Raw genomic sequence first — 20,039 nt, forward strand, 5'->3', positions numbered from 1 at the left:
GTGGCCTTAATAGAGTGAAGACTAATGCCCATGATGGCACCGGCCGAGATAATAACCTTCTGTAGCCTTTTCCTGTCCTGTGCATTAGCACCTCTATACCAGACAGTGATGGCTTTTTAGACTGCAATGTCAGGAGAATTTCAGAAAAAATTAATATAATTATTGCCAGTGTGGTCGTTCAAACTGGGCACGTCTTTTGACTTCCAATTCCTGAGTGCAACAGTCCTGGTGGTTGGACATGCAGTCGAGTGGATGACCGTCAATGAATTTTTCTGATACAATTTACTCTGCAGGCTTCCTCCAACAGGTTTTAGGGGTCCTACAGGATAAATCACGGGGCAGGAATCGACTCAAAATTTACACCCATTCCTTTTCAGACTGTCCATGGGGTGGCAACATTCTTTGATCGTGCCGTTACGTGTCTGCAGTCTAAAAACTATAATTGATGCATCCAGTCAGAATTCTGTCCACGGAATACCTGTAGAAATTTGCAAGGGTCTTTGGTGATGTACCAAATCTCCATGAATCCCTGATAGATATAGCTGCTGTCGAGTCTTCTTCGTGATTTCATCAACCTGAAGGCCCCAGGATCGATCCTCAGAATTAAGCATCTGTAATAAATAAAAAGTTTCAAAGGTTTTAAACAATGAAGGCCAAGATGTACAAAAGCTCAAAGACTGCACATCCTGGAATCTTGAGAAACCAATGTGCTGTGGAAGGGATTCAGCGGACATGCAGCTGTCACAGACAGAAAGGATGAGTCAACGTTTGGGTCAGTGCCCTTTATCAAGGCTAAAGTAGGAAAGGGTGATATCCAAGGGGAAAATAGAGGAGGTGGAAAAACTGGGGAAGGGCTAAGAGGTGACTGGGGTCTCCCTCAACCTGTTTCTGTATCTCCCCTGCATTCTGTCCAATACCCTATTAGACCATTGTTTTTCCTATCCACATTTCCATCTACTCCTCTGTTTCCACCACTCTTCTACACATTGGGGGGAGGGGGGGGATTTTATAACAACTGGCATGTCTTTGGGCATGGGAGGAAACTGGAGCATCCAAAGAAAGCCCATGTTGTCACATGCAGAAAGTGAAAACTTCACACAGAGAGTGCCAAAGATCAGGATTGAACCCAGGACTCTGCTTCTATGAGGTCACAGCTTTACTAACTGTGGCAGTGAGGGCAAATAAATAGTCAGCACTAAACCAGGAACTTCTAAAGATAAGACAAGATCATTCAGACAAGACCTCATGGTCTGTCAGGCAGTATTGATCCCTATGCTCCAGATACCTGTAGAACTGGAGAGATATCGCCATTGTCATCTGAACAAAACTCTCCAAATCCACAGGAAAGTTAAGTAAACTAATCTTCGGTCTCCCAAGAGGTTTGGGGTGGCACGGTTAGTGCAATGCTATTACAACCTCAGTGACCTGGGTTCGGCAGTTGTCAGCAGATTCACATATGGCAATGAGGAAACATACAGGAAGGAGATAGATCAACTCGTTGAATGGTGGAACGACAGCCACCTTGCACTCAACGTCAGCAAAACCAAGGAGATGATCATGGACTTCAGGAGGAAGTCAGGGGAACATGATCCAGTCCTCCTTGAGGGCTCAGTAGTGGAGAGGGTCAAGAACTTCAAATTCCTGAGTGTAACCATCTCTGAGGATGCAATCATGAAGAAAGCCTGCCAGCAGTTATATTTTGGGAGGTGTTTAAGGAGATTTGGTATGACACCAAAGACTCTCATAAACTTCTACCATGGAGAGCATTCTGGCCGGTTGCATCATTGCCTGGTATGGAGGCGCCAACTCTCAGGACAAGAATAAACTCCAGAGGGTTGTTAACTCGGCCTTCGACATCACAGGCTCCAGACTGCACTCCATCGAGGACATCTACATGAGGCGGTGTTTTAAAAAGGCAGCCTCTATCCTCAAAGACGCCCCACCACCCAGGCCATGCCCTCTTCACTCTGCCACCATCAGGAAAAGGGTACAGGAGCCTAAAGATGAGCACTCAGTGGCACAAGGACAGCTTCTTCCCCACTGCCATCAGATTCAATGAGTATAACCAATGAACCAAAGACACGTACTTTTCGTTCACTATTATTTTTTTTATTGCAAAGTAGTAAGATGGTTATATAAAATGACCTCTGATACCGCTGTAAAACACTGAATTTCATGACTAGTTCATGACAATACATTCTGAATTGAATCCGGCGCTGTCCACAAGGAGTTTGTACGCTCTTCCCATTCTGCATGGGTTTCCTCCAGGTGATCTGGTTTCCTCCCACATTCCAAAGCTGTACAGGGTTAGAAGGTTAATTGGTCACATGGGTGCATTTGGGGATCACAGGCTCATGCCTGGAAGGGCCTGTTACCATGCTGTATCTCTTAATTAAAAATTAAAAAGACAACATTGCTAGGAAGGAGGCCTTAACTACACAGTCAGTTCTACGGGTAGGTCATGTCATTCTCAAGCCTGGCACCGGACTCTGGAAGACCAAAGATATAGGAGCAGAATTAGGCCATACAGCCCAGTGAGTCTGCCCTGTCATTCAAATCATGGCTGATGCATTTTTCCTCTCAATCCCATTCCCGTGCCTTCTCCCCATAACCTATGGCGTCCTTGAAACTCGGTTTTAAATATAATCAGTGATGCGGCCTCCACAACCATCCGTGGCAACAAATTCCACAGATTCACTGCCCCCTGGCACATTCCATTCCAACCTCTGTTACTAGAAGAGATGGCCAGGCATACAGGGGTGGAAAAAAAATCCGAGCACATGTTCAAAGTCTCCATGGAAAAGTGCAGCATCCTGTCCTGCAGGGATAGCCCATGAGCACTCGAAATAGAGAAACATTCGCAGATGATATTGAGAATCTCTTACATACATTGGAAATGCACAGGAGCTGTTTGATCAAGTATCCTGTTTACTTTCTACATTGTTTAGAAAAAGCTCTCACTCCATCAAGGAAAAACGTTACTAATCCCAATTCCATCCTTGAAGTTTCTCTTCCTTCAAAAATGCATTTTTGTAGACACCATAGACATCGCAGGCACCAGATTCCATCTAAGACGTCCACGGGAGGTGGTGACTTAACAAAGGCATCCTCTATCCTCAGACCCACACCACCCAGGCCATGCCCTCTTCACTCTGCTACCATCAGGGGAAAAGGTACAGGAGCCTCAAGATGAGCACTCAGTGGCACAAGGACAGCTTCTTCCCCGCTGCCGTCAGATTCCTGAATGATCAATGAACCAAAGACACTGCTTTACTTTTTGTGCATTATTATGCCGCAAAACACCAAATTTCATGACTTGCTCGTGACAATAAATTTTCAGGAAAATGATTTCTATCACTCCCATTACTCCAGACACTTCAAGAAACTGCTACAAGTAACATCACTGATAATTCAACCATGTATAAATACCTTCACAAAAATTAAACAAGGTTTGATCATTAAAAATCAGAATTAGAAACCATGAGCTCAGCAGATGGGAACAAGATAGATTTCAATTAAAGAATGAGGCAGACTCCATTAAAGATGTATATTTCATTCTCATTAATTCATCTTCCCTGGAATTATACAATAACAGTGTGAAAAATGAGGCAATAAGATCTATTATTTGAGATAAGGTCTGTTTAAGGCAGAGTTTTTAAATGAATAATATCTTTGGAAGCATCAGGCGAGGCAGACTGTTATTGTCTGCACACTGCTCCACAAGGTGGCCGCTCTATAAACAGAATGCAAAGTGACTTTCCCAGTATTCATCATGTTGGCATAATTAACATTGAAGGGAGCACAGGGGAGAAAACAGTGAGTGATTGATGCTGGTGGACCTGGCCAACTGAAGATAGAGCTAAGCACAACTCTTGAGGAATAATTAAAGTCGTAAGATGACACAAGCTTGACATCAGCATTTATAAGTTTATGGAGAACAATCACATGACCATTCATTAAGGATCAATAGGTACTTGGGTCATCTAGGAATTTACACAAGGCGAGACTTTCTTTCAGTTCCGAGCTGGAACAACCACAAATTGGACACCAGTACACAGATAAGTGCCTTGCATTAAATCAGTGAATCAGACAGTGAGGATAATACACTGAAAGCAGAGATTACCTCCAGCATAGATGGTAACAGACTCTTCCTCTCAAGATGAATGGTCTGATTTGAAAAGAAATGCACTGGACATATTCAATGAGAGAAAGTGGACCTGACTTTTGTAAAGGAGCTGGAGGTCAAATGCCAGCTCACAGATTTGAATTCCACGTACTCTCACACACAGACAGCCAGTCAACTACACAACCTCCCAAGGCACAACATATCCATGTCTTGTTCACATTTAAGAGTTGGAAAGATCTAGGCATGTTTAGCGGCTTTGATTCCTCCAACAAGGCCAGCACAGGAAACAAACGCTGAGGGAAATTACACATCTGAAGATGCTGTGCCTTTGGCTTTTGGCTATAATGAAATTAAAATCCCTGAAGACATAATAAATTCAGACTGCATCATGTCATTCACATTGACATTAACACCTTCCTCCTGTTATGCTTGCTGTACAAGTACTCGTGGCCATATTTTAAATGGCAGCTGTCAATGTCAACCTGGCATGTGGTGTTCTGTGAGTCCCGTCCCCCAGCCTGTATCGCAGAGAGACCCCAGTAGCCTTCCCCAGCTTCTCCTAATTCCCACCGGAAGATCGCAAACATGTCAGATAACCTAGTCTATATAACTCTGCATTAGAGTCACGTTTCCTAATATCCAACATGCACATGCTGGATGCATTCACACCAATACTCAGCCCATGAGGTAACTCGAGGGGAATCAAGGTTATTATTGAAGAGTTTTATTATGATATTCCAACATATTAAAAAGAGTAAAGCAGAGAAAATGGAAACTGCTCAGACATTACATGGGTGAAAAAGTAATGGATTGAATTGAACAAAATATGAGACTGCATTTTTTAAAGATTTTTACAACCTTTTACGTGACCAACTCCCACCCACATGCAACACCACACAATGACTAGTTAGAAAAGCAAAAATAGTACTGCTGGATATTAGACAGCAAGAAACAAATGGAAAGAGCAGCAGACACCACTGAACCAGTATTTGGAGTCCTGGACCCTGGTTAACAACCTAATGCAACAGCTGCAGTGGAAATCGAAGTCAAATAGAGAAGTGAATATCACGGTAATGCACCATCAATTCATTCCATTAATGGGGAAATGGCGCTGTGAAATTATGCCAGTGCACTGCAAGTCAAGAGCAGGAGAAACTGTAAATGCAGAGTGCACGAGGCACTTACTATCAAATTCACAGTGTCCCAGCAAACCAGTAGATTAATGAAGCAACACACATTGATAATTTAATAATCAGATACTGCGTTAGAGACATAGAAAGAACTCCAATAAACTGCCGACTGAATAAAGCAGAGACATAACTAAATGAAAACTCGTTTTCTTACATCTCAGTGTTTTTTTATAGTACAGTCTCAGAATGTGACGATAATCGAGATAACTCTAAACAGAATCTTGACTCGCTTTGTCCAATGACATAACCCATCACTGTGCATGTGTGCACACATGCTCTCATGTGCAACGTAGCCACGCATCAGTTTCCCAAGGTATAGCACCCCAAAGGTTGTGAAGAGATGTAATCCTCGTATGAAGAGTTAAGAAAGATAATTCAATCAGATTACGCAGATATAACCCGATCCTTCCTGTGGGAATTAAGGGGAAGTTTGCACATATGATTGTCACTTTCTGTTTCAGTTGCTAAGGCAGACTTACATTTACGTAGCACCATCCACAAACCCAGCGTATTCAAAGCTACCCAGATGTTTGGAAGTGAGCAATGAAGGAAAGTAGTAAAGGGAATTTCACCAAATTAATTGAAAACAATGAAGTTTGTTGATGTACTTTCTGCCTGCAAATTTTTTTAAAAACTAGAAATAAAACAGCCAGTTCGAATAGCAAGACGTAAACAATTAATCACTCAAAAAGCAGACCAAGTTAAAATAATAGTTTTAAATTCAAGATCCCAACCTGAAGAGGGTGAAATAAAAATGAAGTGCCTTTAACATTGCCCATAAACATAAACTAATGCAGCTCTTATTCAATGCTAGGCATTTTGCAATACGAAAACTATTTTAGCTCCTGTAATTATAATGACATCGTTATTCGGTCCATTTCATATGCCGCTGTATCTTTCGTAAGTAACCAGCTGAAAAATCTGTTGAATGCTGGGTTTTGACCAATCTTTCCATATTGCGTGAGCTCGTAAAAGGATTTCCACAAATAAAGAGGACTGCTGATGGGATGCTATTCGATTGGAAAATTGCCTGCAAGAGTAACCTATACCATAACGTATAATACAAATATTCCTCTGGATGAACAAAATTGCTAAAAATCTATGTCATGCATTACCAGCACCGCCAATAAGATTAATAACAAATAGCTTAATCTATTTTGAAAATGATAAAAACAATTCTGCAATATAATACTGCAGCTGCTTTAGCAGAGAGTAGGTTTCAGCGTTCTCATTATCTGCTAATAGCCTGAGCTGTTTCGCCCAACTATCTTTAATACAAATGACAACCTTGTCTGAAAAGGATCCCTGGAGTGTTAAAGAGTTCCAGGATGCCCATCTCTCACAGAAATTGTACATGACATCCCAGTTATCTTTTCACTAATACCACAAATGGAAAACTTTTATTTTAAGGAAGGTAGCTTTCAAGAAGGTAATTCTTGGAATCTCTCTGAAAGCGATCGGTTGATTGGAAAACAATAGTATGTCACTGTAAAAATGATGCGCAGTTGCCGTTATCTACTGGTGCATTTCTTAAAAATGAATTTTAAAACTCTTCTACTGCTCATCCCCTAATTGGCCTTGAGAAGGTGATGAGTCACCACCTTGAACTAGTGATGTGAATGTGGCAAAATAGTCCTGTAACATTAGAAATTTCCAAGATAATGGTGATCTGCAGGTATATTGTGGAGAGTATACTGACTGGTTGAATCACAGCCAGGTTTGGTAAATTCAAGAGCCCAGGAACACAGAAGGCTGCAAACATAGCCAGATGCATCACAGGCACTGAACTCCCATAACACTGAATACATCTACGTGAGGGACTTCCTCATGAAGGCAACCAACATCATAAAGGATTCCAATCACCCTGGTTACAAACTCTAGTTACTCCTTCCTTCAGGCAGAAGATGCAGAAGCCCGAAGACCAGCACCTCTTGGTTCAAAAATTGTTTCTTTCCAACAGCGATCAGGCTTTTCAACCTCCCCTTCTGATACTCAGCCTGAACTGCTCCGTCTCCATAAAAGGACAATCCACATTATCGATAAGGCACTATTTTTTGAACTGGAATAACTGTGAATATTTCAGATTTATTGTCAGAGTACATCACATTCAACCCTGAGCTTTTAGCTGCACGTGAGGCAGAATGGTAGTGCAAAAAAAACAAATGCACAATGTCCACGTCAATAAAGAAATTTAAACACTGTGCAATGCAGAGAGAAAAAAATCTATAAAGTGCAAAGTAAGAGTCCTTCAGTAAGTCCTGATTGAGTTTGTCATTGAGGTGTCTGAGGGTGGAGAGGGGAAGCAGCTGTTCCTGAACCTGGTGGTGTGGGTCTTGTGGCACCTACACCTCTTTCCCAAAGGCAGCAGCGAGAACAGAGCACGTGCTGGGTGTGTGGGTCTTTGATGTTCGCTGCTGCTCTCAGACAGTGGCACTCCCCTAGATGTTCTTGATGGGAGGAAGGAGTTTGCCTTTGATGTCTTGGGCTGCGCCCATCACCTTTTGGAGAGCTTTCCGCTTGGGGGTATTGGTGTCCCCATACCAGACTGTGATGCAGCCGGTCATCACATTTTCCACCACACATCTGCCAGAGTTTCTGGTGTCATACCAAACCTCCACAAACTCTGAGGAAGCAGAGGCGCTGATGAGCTTTCTTCACGATGTCTTGCAAATTTTATTATCATCTTTTGTTCATTGTCTCTTTTTTATTCTTTACTCTTTAAAATATTTTATTGATATTTATTCAATAGAAAAAAATGAACAAAAGAATTATGATGTGCGACAGAACTAGTAAAAAAAGTTGTGATATTGATCGTATGTAGAAATTCAGAAGTACAATAGAGCACAAACAAATGATACAATAGAACCTAACAAAAAAAAAATTAATTCTAAACCCCTTCCCCCAAGCAAGGTTGAAGGTTGACATTTAAAAAATTCAACTGGCATAATCTTGGAGAGAGGCAGCACCATGCCAAAATTTCAAATCAACACCAACTCTTCGAGTCGTGATAGTATTCCATAAATGAGCCCCCGATATCATTTGAAATTTGGGCCTCTTTTTTATTTAATGTATATTCTGTCTTGGCTGTCTCCAACCAGACAGCATCCATATTAATTTCTCCAATTTCCTGAACGCCTCCTCCCTCCCTCTGTCTCCTTCCCCCAACCCTTCTCTTCCTTCTCCTGTCAGAGAGCTACCTTGGGGAGTCCTTGACGTCTCCCCATCACCTCCTTGCTCCTTTCTCTTCTTCCCTCTTCCACCTGTACCCACCTATCACCTGCTAACCTGCCTCCACCACATGCGCCGCCCCCCATCCCCCCCCCACCCACCTCCACCTTCTTTCTCAGCATTTTCCAACCCTCCTGAGAAAAGTCAACTGCCTTTTGCTTTCAATGGAGGCTGTGACCTGCTGAGTTTCTCCAGCATTTTTGGGTGCTGCACTAGACTCCCCCTGCCCCCAGCATCTGCAGATTTCTTATTTATCTTCATTTAATGTGCACTATTTTTTTTGTACAAATTTCCACTTCAGCCGTTGGTACACATGTTCTTTGGGAGTTCCAAGATAATGGTGATATTTCTCCCTGGATAGGGTGACCACAAGTTTATAGTCGCAGCAAAAGTCATCTAAATCAGAAAATGCAATGGCTGCAATCCTCACACAGTTTTGCTTCTGCAAACAAGTGCCAATGCATGACATTTTCCCACAGTGTTAAACCAGGAAGATGGAGCACATTGTAAAATATTTCCCATGGACACATTAAATTAACCCAAGAGGGCGGTTCAGTCTCCTCCAGCACAAAGGATTACTCTTAACCATGCTGATATATAGTCACAAGAATATTATGTAATAAAATATAAAGCAGACAATTTCCTAATACAACAGTAGCTCGCATTGATCTGGACGAGCAGCCTATAACTGTGTAAATGTTTTTGCTGTCTACAGCATGAGATGCATTTAAATGCAATTCTGCTCAAATTCAAGAATCATTCCCCTTAAAAGAAAGGCATTGTGAAATAATAGAAGCCTCTGCATATTGTTTTAATATTATAATTTCATGCAAATTTAGAGCTGAGCTGCCATGAGCCATGCTTTAATGAGAAGAAAACCCCACAGGCACATGTACCAGGTTACAGCTCCCAAATGTATCCCTGTAACTTGCCATTCAGAGACCATTGATTAGCAAGTAGCTTGATCCATTAACGATCTTGAACTTTGCATCTCATCTCATTATATTATCTTATCAATGTCTCAAAGCACTTTACACAATGAATTACTTTGGGAACACAGCAACAGTTCTCATGTAAACATGCTGACAGGTTAACTCATTCACAGCTGAGGATGGCGACAAGCCACCTTCCACTCGATGTGACACCGCACAAGCAAAGGCTGGGTGCTGTAGCGAGACGTGGTTGAGCGATGCATCGGGCACCTGCCTTCAAATACATTACTTCCTTCATATATAGCACCAAAAAAACTTAATTAGAAAAGCATCAATGAACAAAATATTTGACATCCAGCTCCCTTTTCAAAATGATAGCGTAGTACAGGGGTGGCCAAACTTGCTCAACATATGAGCCACATACAATAAACTAGATGTTTGAGAGCCACAAGACATGAAAAAATATTATATACACATTTTTACTCTTACATGCATCTTTTGTTACAAAATTTTTATATAAATATTCAGAAATACAGGTATGTAAAAATATTTATTCCCGCATGTAGTTTTTAAACTGCTCATTTGTATTAGTTTCAATTATCAAAAAGTACACATATAGATACCAAATGCTTTCAAAATCCTGACTGTTTTTCTGTGGAAAACTCTGTCCAAGGAAGCAGTGGCGGCTGCCTCATTAAATATATTTAAGACACAGTGAGATCTATTTTTGCATTGTGGAGGAATTAAGGGTGATGTTGGAGCTGGGTCCATGACCAGATCAGCTGTGATCTCACTGAATGAGGGAGCAGGCTCGACGGGCCAGATGGATGACTCTTGTTCCTGTTTCTGATATGTTCTCTTTGTGAACACTGCTGCTATAGATACCTGCACCATTGCAGTGTCCGTAGCCGAGCGCACGAGGCAGAAAATGCAAAGCTGCATCTTGAGACAGGGCAAGGCCAGGGGTCCCACTGCTTTTCTCCTCCGTCACACCCTCCGCTCCCCTCTTCTCAGTCGCAGGCAGGATTGGGGGGGGGAGCTGGGAGCAGAGGCTGGGGTATGGAGTGGTCTAACTGCCTTGGTGCTGACTCTCCATCCAGTAGGGCCAGGGCTTTCCCGCGGCCATTGACAGGAGTTTCACTGCTGCTGCAAGCTTCAGCTCTGTCCCGGCCTGGCACCTGGATGAGGTCCTCACTGGGGACCGCCCTCCAGCCTCTCCTCCCCATCTTGCTTTCCCCCCTGCCAGAGTACCTGGACAGACAACCCTCCTCTGGGTTAGGCCATGCCTCATCAGAGCTCTCCTGGCCCAGCCGCGGCTTGTTGACCTCACACCCTTATGATAGCAATCCTCTGGCATGTGCTGCTTGCTCCACTCCTCTGCAGGGGCCGTTCCTCCAATGCCCACTCCCTCCTTCCTCTCCTTGTCACGCAGCCTGGGCTATGACCGTCTCAGGACCTCTTGGATTGGCTGCAGTGATTTGGAGTTTCCAGTGGCAGCTTTAGGAGTGCTGGTATTGCCTCCAGCCGACATATTAACATGAGCTGCATGTTACACCCCTGCCATAGTAATTCCACTAAATTAAACTCACACACAATAAACCTGTGGAACAAGCAGAATGGAGAAACACATGAAGGCAGTGTGGATGAATTCAAGCCAAAATATAAAAAGCAAAATTTCAGCAGTTTAATTAACCAAGTCAGTCATAAAAATAAAGAAGTAATGAGGCATCCACATAAAAGTTTGTTTAGGCCTCTATTGGAGTATTGTGCGCAAATCTGGTTACCCCATTACAGGAAGAATGTGGAGGCTTTGGAAGGAGTGTAGAGGGGCTTCACCTGAATCTCCGTCTGGGTACTCTCCAGCCAGATGGCATTAACATCGACTTTTCTGGTTTCTGCTCACCTGCTCTCCTCCTCTCCCTTCCCCTTTCCCTTTCCAGTTCTGCTCCCTCCCTACACCCAGCCATCCCTCCTCCTCTTAATCGCTGCTTTCCCCTCCCTCCCTTTGGCACCGGTCTCCTCCCTCCTTTGCAACCACCCCTCCCTCCTTACTCTTTTGCTTGGACGCCTGCCAACATTGTTCCATACCTTGGTGAAGGGCTCAAGCCCAAAACGTCAGTGATGTATTTTTACCTTTGGGCTCTATTTGACCTGCTGAGTTTCTCCAGCATTGTGCTTTAGCTTCAATCACGGTGTCCGCCAGTTTTCGTGTTTTACTTCACCAGGATGCTGCCTGCGTGGTAGGAGAGTTTGGACAAAGTTGGGTTATTTTCTCTGGAATGTCAGAAGCTGAGGGAGACCTGACTAAATTTTATAAAATTATGACAGTCAGAATTTTTCCCCACAGTAAAATTGTCAAATACTAGTTGTCATACATTGAAGGTAATTGATCGGGAGGGGTAGTGCTGAGGAGATGTGCAAGACAAGTGGTTTTTTTTAAACAGAGAATAGTAAATGCCTGGAACAGGCTGCCAAGAGTAATGTTAGAAGGAGGCACAATGGTTCTCAACCTTTATTTTTCCACTCAGATATCACCTTAAGTAATCCCTTACTAACCACAGGGCACTCATGGTAGGCGAGGGTCTTTCTGCTGTTCATTTGCACCGTCTAGTATGTTGCGGGTATCCTGTACCACTGGTGCTCTGTGCTCAGTAAGGAATTAGTTAAGGTGGATGTGAGTGGGAAAAAATATTTGGAACCACTATTTTAGACATGTGAATGTGCAGGGAATGGAGCAAAATGGATCAATTGCAGGCAGAGAGCATTTAGTATAATTAGCATCATGCTTGGCACAGACAGCCTGGACTGTAGGCCTGTACTGTTCCATATTCCATGTTTATATAAGCATGAAAACTCTCTGATGACTGACAATATGGTGAACGGGTGGCCTAGAACCACTATGAATCATCACAAATTATGAAGCTTTCCTGAATATTGACTGCTTTAAAATAAGGCACAGTACAACGTCAGAACTCTTACGGCCTCTTAGGAGGCTCAAGTCAGCCATTCTCAACTAAGCCACTCGATGCCTTCAATTGGAATGCAGTTTGTTACTTAGCCTTCAACACCTTGGTTTCATTTCACATCCATCTGTCTCAGTAGAAGGCTGCAGCATTCTCCACACCATAGAGATGCTCAGGCAATGGCAAAAAAGTGATGCACATTCCAATAAAAGTGATGGGAATAAACAGAGCAATAATTGCCCAGAGAATTTATGAAGCTGACATTGTTTCAGAACACATATATGCCAAATAGCTTGCTTATTTCAAACGTCCAGTTTTATCATCATTAACTAGCTATTCTTTAGAAAATAACAGATCCAGTAAAATCCCCATTATCCAGCATCTACCGGATCGTGGCTGTTGGATATGCGAATTTTCGGGTTGACTGAGATTCACTCTTCCAATCCCTAAGACATCTGCATTAAGAATACGCTACCCCTTTCTTTATCACTGGTTTAGATGAATCAACTCTATTAAAATTAATATATTATTTTTTAATTTTCAAGATTTTCCTGTTTTTATTCCTGTCATCTTTTGATTCCCTTGACTCAATCTTATCTTATATATAGAAGAATAAACATCCTCACCTAAATAAAGTCCATTTACAAAAACTTAAAAAGAATGGAGATTTAGCTTTATCAAACTTTAGGTTTTATTATTGGGCAGTCAATATACAAAATCTTACGTTTTGGTTATATTATAATAACCATGAAGACTGTCCAATATGGATTTCACTGAAATCTAATTCTGTTAGAAAATTTTCTCTCATTTCTCTTCTTCGATCTTCTCTTCTTATATCTCTAAATAAATTAATTAATAATCCAGTGGTTAAAACATAATTTGAGGATCTGGATACAATTTCAAAAACATTTTAGTTTATTGAGATTTTCTCTTTCTAGTCCTATATTTTCTAATTATTTTTTTAAAACTTGCATCATGATTGTAACTTTTAAAGAATGGTATAGATTGGACATTAAATGTTTTAAAGATTTATTTGTTGAGGGGAGTCTTGTGTCCTTTGAATAACTTTCAGTTAAGTACGATCTACCAAATACTCATTTTTATCATTATCTGCAGATTAGAGGTTTTTTTTACTATCTCAATTATACATTTCTGAAGAGGACTGATAAGAATTTAATTGATTTAATTTTTAATTTACAACCTTTCCATAATGGTTAAATATCTAACATGTATGATATGCTGTTGGGAATAAGAGAGGGTCCCTCAGGTAAAATTTTTTAAAGCCTGGAATAGGACCTTCAGCTTTCAATTCCTGCAGAAACTTGGAAGGTAATTTTCAAATTGGTTAATACCTCTTCTTTATGTGCCCGCCAGTCTCTCCTACAATTTAAAGTAGTCCTTAGGGCTCACATGTCCAAAGTCAAACTATCTCATTTTGATGGAGATGTATCTCCTCGTTGTGATAAATGCAACAATGGAGATGCTTCATTAATTCTTGTGTTTTGGACATTGCACAGCCTCGAGAAATATTGGAACAAAGTATTTCGAACTTTCTCTGCACTTTTTTTTAAGTGAATTTTAAACCAAATCCCATACTGCTTTATGTAGTATTATTGGAGAGAGTGACATAACGTTAATGACATCTGAGCTGCATTTATTAGCTTTTATTTATTTTATGGCTAGGCGGGTGGTATTGCTTAGATGGAGGGATGTTACCCCTCCTAATCATGCTCAATGGCTACGTGACTTAGAGAAACTTAGAGAAGATTAGATGTTCAATTTCCAATTTGAATTTAAATTTTCAAACACGGTGGGGACCCTTTTTGAATTACTTTTATCATCTTTGATTTGTTATGAAGGTAGAACTGTTGACTACAAAACCAAATCCAGGGAAGTAGCAGACGGCAAAGCTTCTCTCCCAGTGGAACTCAATGCCTTTTATGCCCTATTTGAAGACAGTCACAGTGAAGAACCACCCCTCCACACCCCACATCCCCTGATGATCCCATCCTGTCTGTACCTGAGATTGACGTGTCTTTTGGAGAGTGAATCCAAGGAAAGCATCTAGCCCAGATGGAGTACCTGGCCAAGAATGAAAAATCAGTTGCTGCACAACTTACCTTCAACATCTCACTCCAGTAGGGTGTTTCAAACAGACATCAATCATACCGGTGCCCAAGGAGAGTGTAGTGACCTGTCTTAATGACTAACAGCCAGTCGAACTTATATCAATAGTGATGAAGTGTTTTGAAAGGCTGGTGTTGAAGCATATCAGCTCCTGTCTGAGTGATGTCATGGATATGTTCCAGTTGGCCTATTGTAGCAACAGGTCCACTGCGGATGCCACCTCACTGCTCTACAAAAAGCCCTGGATCATTTGGACTGTAAAAATACATACATCAGGATGCTCTTTATTGACTACAATTCAGTGTTTAACACCATCATCCCCTCAAAACTGACCAGCAAACTCCAGGACCTGAAACTCAACACCCCACTGTGTAATTAGATTCTGGATCTCCTCACCTCCAGATCACAATCAGTGAGGATTGATAAGAACATCTCCTCCACAATCTCCATCAGTAAATCCATCAGTAAATCCGGAGCACCACAGGGCTGTGTTCTTAGCCCCCTGCTCTATTCACTTTACAGCCACGACAGTGTGCCTTGGTACATCAGTAACACCATCTACAAATTTACTGACATTACCATGGTAGTACGTTGGATAAAGAAAGGACAGCATACAGGAAGGAGATTGAAAGCTTGGCTGAACGGTGCACCAACAACAAACTCGCACTCAATGTCACAAAAACTAAGGAGCTGATTATTGACTTCAGAAGGGAAAGCCAGAGGGGTGCAATCCAGTGTTCATTGGCGATCAGAGGTGGAGAGGGCGAGCAAATTTAAGTTCTTGGGAGTCACTATCTCAGAGGATCTTTCCTGGACCCAACACACCAATGGCATCGTGCAGAAAGCACGTCAATGTCTCTAGTTCCTCAGGTGTTGCAGAGGTTTGGTATTACACCAGAAACCCTAGCAAATTTCTACAGAGGTGTGGTGGAAAGACAGGAAAGTGTGCTGACTGGCTGCATCACATATGGGGACACCAATACCCCTGAGCATAAAGCCCTGTAAAAGGTAGTGGAAAAAGCCCAGGATATCACAGGTAAAACCCTCCCCGTTATCGAGAACATCTGTCAGAGAGCAGCAGCAATCATCAAGGATTCACACCACCCAGCAGAAACTCTGTTCTCGATGCTGCCATCAGGAAAGAGGTATTGGTGCCACAAGATTCACACCACCGGGTTCAGGAACAGCTGCTACCCCTCCACCATCAGACTCCTCAATGACAAACTCGATCAGGGACTCATTTAAGGACTCTTGCACACTTTATTGATTTTTAAAAATTCTCTCTATATTGCAGTTTGTTTACATTTATTATGTTTACAGAACTTTATTTGTTTACATTTACGCTGTGTACATTTGTTTTGCACTACCAGTAAGTGGTAATTCTGCCTTGCCTGCAGAAAAAGAATTTCTGGGTGATATGTGATGTCATGTATGTGCTCTGACATCTGAATCCTGCCGCTGTCATAATTAAACCCCCCCCCCCCACCCCCCGCACTGATAACCTGACTCTCCTCCATACAAGTGTCCCAGTCAGGCCCTCGGTGCAAGCCGAGTCACCTGCACGCAAGTGTCCAGGTCAGGCCCTCAACGCAACCCAACTCACCTCCACGCAAGAGTCCAGATCAGACCCTCGGCACACTTTCTTTTAAATTCAAACCCCATACACGGGCACTGTAACAGTGTTGTGCTAGCCGCTATACCAATACGTCATCATCATAATTAACTCCACTCCTTCCCCCAAGTTTACAGAAAAAGCTTTACTAATATATTTAATAATATATGAATAAAGATAAAAGCAGGGATAGGGAGATACTTTGGGAGAGTCGCCCCAGCGGCATCGGCTGGATCTTCATCCTGGGCGCCACCATTTTATTCAAACACAACTTTATTGAATCTTTATTCAAACAGCTGATGCAGATGGGGCACGACCATGCTGAATGCTTGCTCCCAAGGAGCTGTGTGTTGCTTCAGAGAATATTTACTTCTACAATTTTAAACTTTTATTTAAAACTTTTTCTTATTCTTATTTATTTTTTAATTGATTTTGTTTTTAATTTCCTCATTTTTTTGGCCGTTGTTTGAGTTTCGGATAATGGGGATTTCACTGTGACACATATTCACATCACATTTGTAATTTAGCAGAAAGAAAAATCCCAGTTCAGTGGCCTGTCTTAATTTATTCATGTGGGCATCAGTGACAAGGGCAGCATATATTGCTCATGCAGGCTGTAGGCTATCAATCAGCTGAATGTGTAAGAATATAAATCTGAGCATTCTTTGAAGGTACATAACAGACAAATTTCACATACACACCATCATTAACATGTCTGCTGACTCCTTGTTTGCCCCTCTCCCTGTGGGGACCACTTTTTCAATCGACATAGCATCCCAGCCAATAGAAGAATCATGACTATACATCCTTAATCTCACCTTAGAGCTTTCTGTTCTTCAATCAACAAAAGACATTAACTTGAGCAGTATATTTTGAGATTAGGTGTACTCTGCTGACTGCTTGGATGAGACTAGGTACATATTTTTGGCATTCTATCAATCTGCAAAACTGCATTCTTATTTCAAAGTAATTTAGCGTATATGTCTGCAGAAAAGAGATAACGAGTTCAAGCACCCTCCCAAAAACATTCTTATTTTTAACGCATTAAAACCCAGACATCACTAACCAGCAGAAGCAGCTCCCATTTAATTCTAGTTAATGCATTGCCTGGGCTTCTACAAGTATCCTTGCTGCCTGCACATATATACAGTAACCAACTTCTGGCCAGTATTTTCTCATACACATCTCATTCCAGGAACTTGAATACTAAGAACCAGACTTCCGCTATCAGAGACGCCACATTATTTGGTGTCGATCACATGACGTGGTCTCGCTATTATCCCACGGTGCTATTTTGAATAATTCCCACCTTTCAGACATTACTTACTCCTCGTTCAATCTGGGTGATACCATGGAGTAATGTTGCCTACTACCCTACATGCAGCATCTTCCAGCTACTCCCGTCGGGGAAAAAGATAGAGGTATTAGAAGCAGAACTACCAGGCTGACAAACAGCTTCTTCTCATGAGCAGTGAGGGTGCTAAAACTGCAGAAACAACTCTCTATTTATTAATAATATTTATTTTAATATATGTGTATACATGTATCATTTGTCTGTACGTGTGTTATGTCTGTACGTGCTTACACGGTTCTGCACAGTCGGACTAGAGAACACTTTCATCGGGTTGTACTGGTACTAGTGGATGATAAATGAACTTGAAAAAGCTGCAGATGCTGAAACGTTGAGCAAACAAAGAAATGCTGGAAGAAACTCAGCAGGTCAGACAGCATTTATGAGTGAAAATGGCCAGTCACCGTTTTAAGGCAGGATCCTTTATCAAGACTAAGATTAAAAAGTGAAAAATATAGATACTGTATCTATATATATTTTGGGGGAAAGAAGTTGGGGGAAGACAAGGGATGGGAGAAAAAGAGACTGATCAAGGGAGAGCCAACTAGGAGGTGGTGGGTGGAGGGCAAAGAGATGAAAATAGCGGAACCAGATGGGGGTGGGGGTCACTTATAATTGGAAAAAGCAACTTTCTTGACATGAGGTTTAAGGCTGGCCAGGAGGAATATGATGCGTTATTCCTCAAGTTTATGGTTGGCATCCTGACAAGGGATAGAGAGAGGAAATAGAAGGACAGGCTTTGCATTTCAGCGGAAGGATGTGTGGAGAGGAAAGAACAGGTTAGGGAGTCTCTTGCCCTTCATCTAACCCCTCACCTCCATCTAGGGATACAAACAGACCTTACAGATGATGCAGGAAATGCGCATCATCCAACCTGACCGACTGCATTCAGTGTACTCGGTGTGGCTTGCGCTAAATGGGTGAGACCAAATGCAGGTTACGTAACCACTTCGTCAAACACCTATGCTCGGTTTCTGGATGGAAACTTGAGACTCCTGTTACCAACTATTTTAACTCTTCCAAGCAATCCGACACCAACACACACGCCCTTGGCCTCATCTATTGTCAGGACAAGGCTGGACATACACTTGAGGAATACACCATATTCTTCAAGGACAATATTATACCTAGTGCCATGAACATGGATTGTTCCAATTTCAGGTAACCTCCACTCTCATATGGTTTAATTTCCAACTGTATCTACTCCTGTCTCTCACTCTCCACCTGTAATGGCTTCAGTCCTATAATCCTATCATTTTTGCCCACACGTCTTCGTATATATATATATATATATATATAATATATATATGTATATATATATATGTATATATATATATATGTATATATATATATATGTGTGTGTGTGTGTATATATATATATGTGTGTGTGTATATATATATAATATATATATATATATATATAATATATATATGTATGTATATATATATATAATATATATATGTATATATGTATTTTTTTTTATCTTCACCATTTTAGTCTTTATCTTAGACTTAATAAATGATGACTGACCATTCATACCCATGGAATCTCTCGGACCCATTGAGTTCCTCCAGCATTTCTTTGCTGGTTATTATCATATTGCTGTTCGTGCATGTTTTGCACACCACACGACCAGAGAACACTGCTTCATCAGGTTGTACTACTACAATCAGATGACAAATAAACTTTAACTGAACTGTTGGGCAGAATTCGGCCATTCGGCTTTCCGTGCATTTCCTACGACAGTGGTTAGTTGAAAAATCTTTACGTTTTGGAAACAATGCAAGAAGTGTTATAAATGCAAGTCAGCTTTGCAAATTATTGTAGACAAACCAGAGAATGTATTCCTAGATCTCAACAATGTGGCTGTGTATCTAGTTTCAAAAAAGAGGATGGGTCTGGGAATGCAATGCAGAGGTGCAGATAGAAGTCTCACCACGATTTGCCATACCCAACGCCGACAATGCAGTTAGGGTCAGGAAATTCGCAGAGGAAAAATGCACAAGTCATCAGTGCGGCATGTCATAACTCATGTTATGATGTAGTCTGCGAATCGTCGGAACAGTTCACAGCTTCCAGTCACAATCTGAGAATTTCAATTCAGTATTTCAGAAACCTCGCTACATGAGGAACCAGCTAAAACACTCTTGTAAAAAGCTGATAGTTCATGAAATATTGTTTAGGGAAGGAGAACTCTTGACCTTATCAAGGGTATGCGGAATACATTGCTAGTTCCACACCAAGGTGAACTCAGCAAGGCAGCTATTATCTCAATTCTTCAGCACCATTTTCACATGGCAACAAAAGAAGTGCAGTCTCTCCAGCAAAACCGGTGCCTGAATACCACTATGCTTTGATGCACCACCAAATTTGTTAGAATGTTAGTTACCTTAATCCTTTTATGCAGGAATAAATGCATCATACACGTTGGACCCTTGGCCTTTGTGGAGCTAGCTCTCAGACAGCTTGGGGGTTACCCAACTGACATAGAAATCCCTAAATTAGGGGA

This window comes from Narcine bancroftii, chromosome 1 (assembly GCF_036971445.1).
Source record: "Narcine bancroftii isolate sNarBan1 chromosome 1, sNarBan1.hap1, whole genome shotgun sequence".
NCBI classification, from domain to species: domain Eukaryota; kingdom Metazoa; phylum Chordata; class Chondrichthyes; order Torpediniformes; family Narcinidae; genus Narcine; species Narcine bancroftii.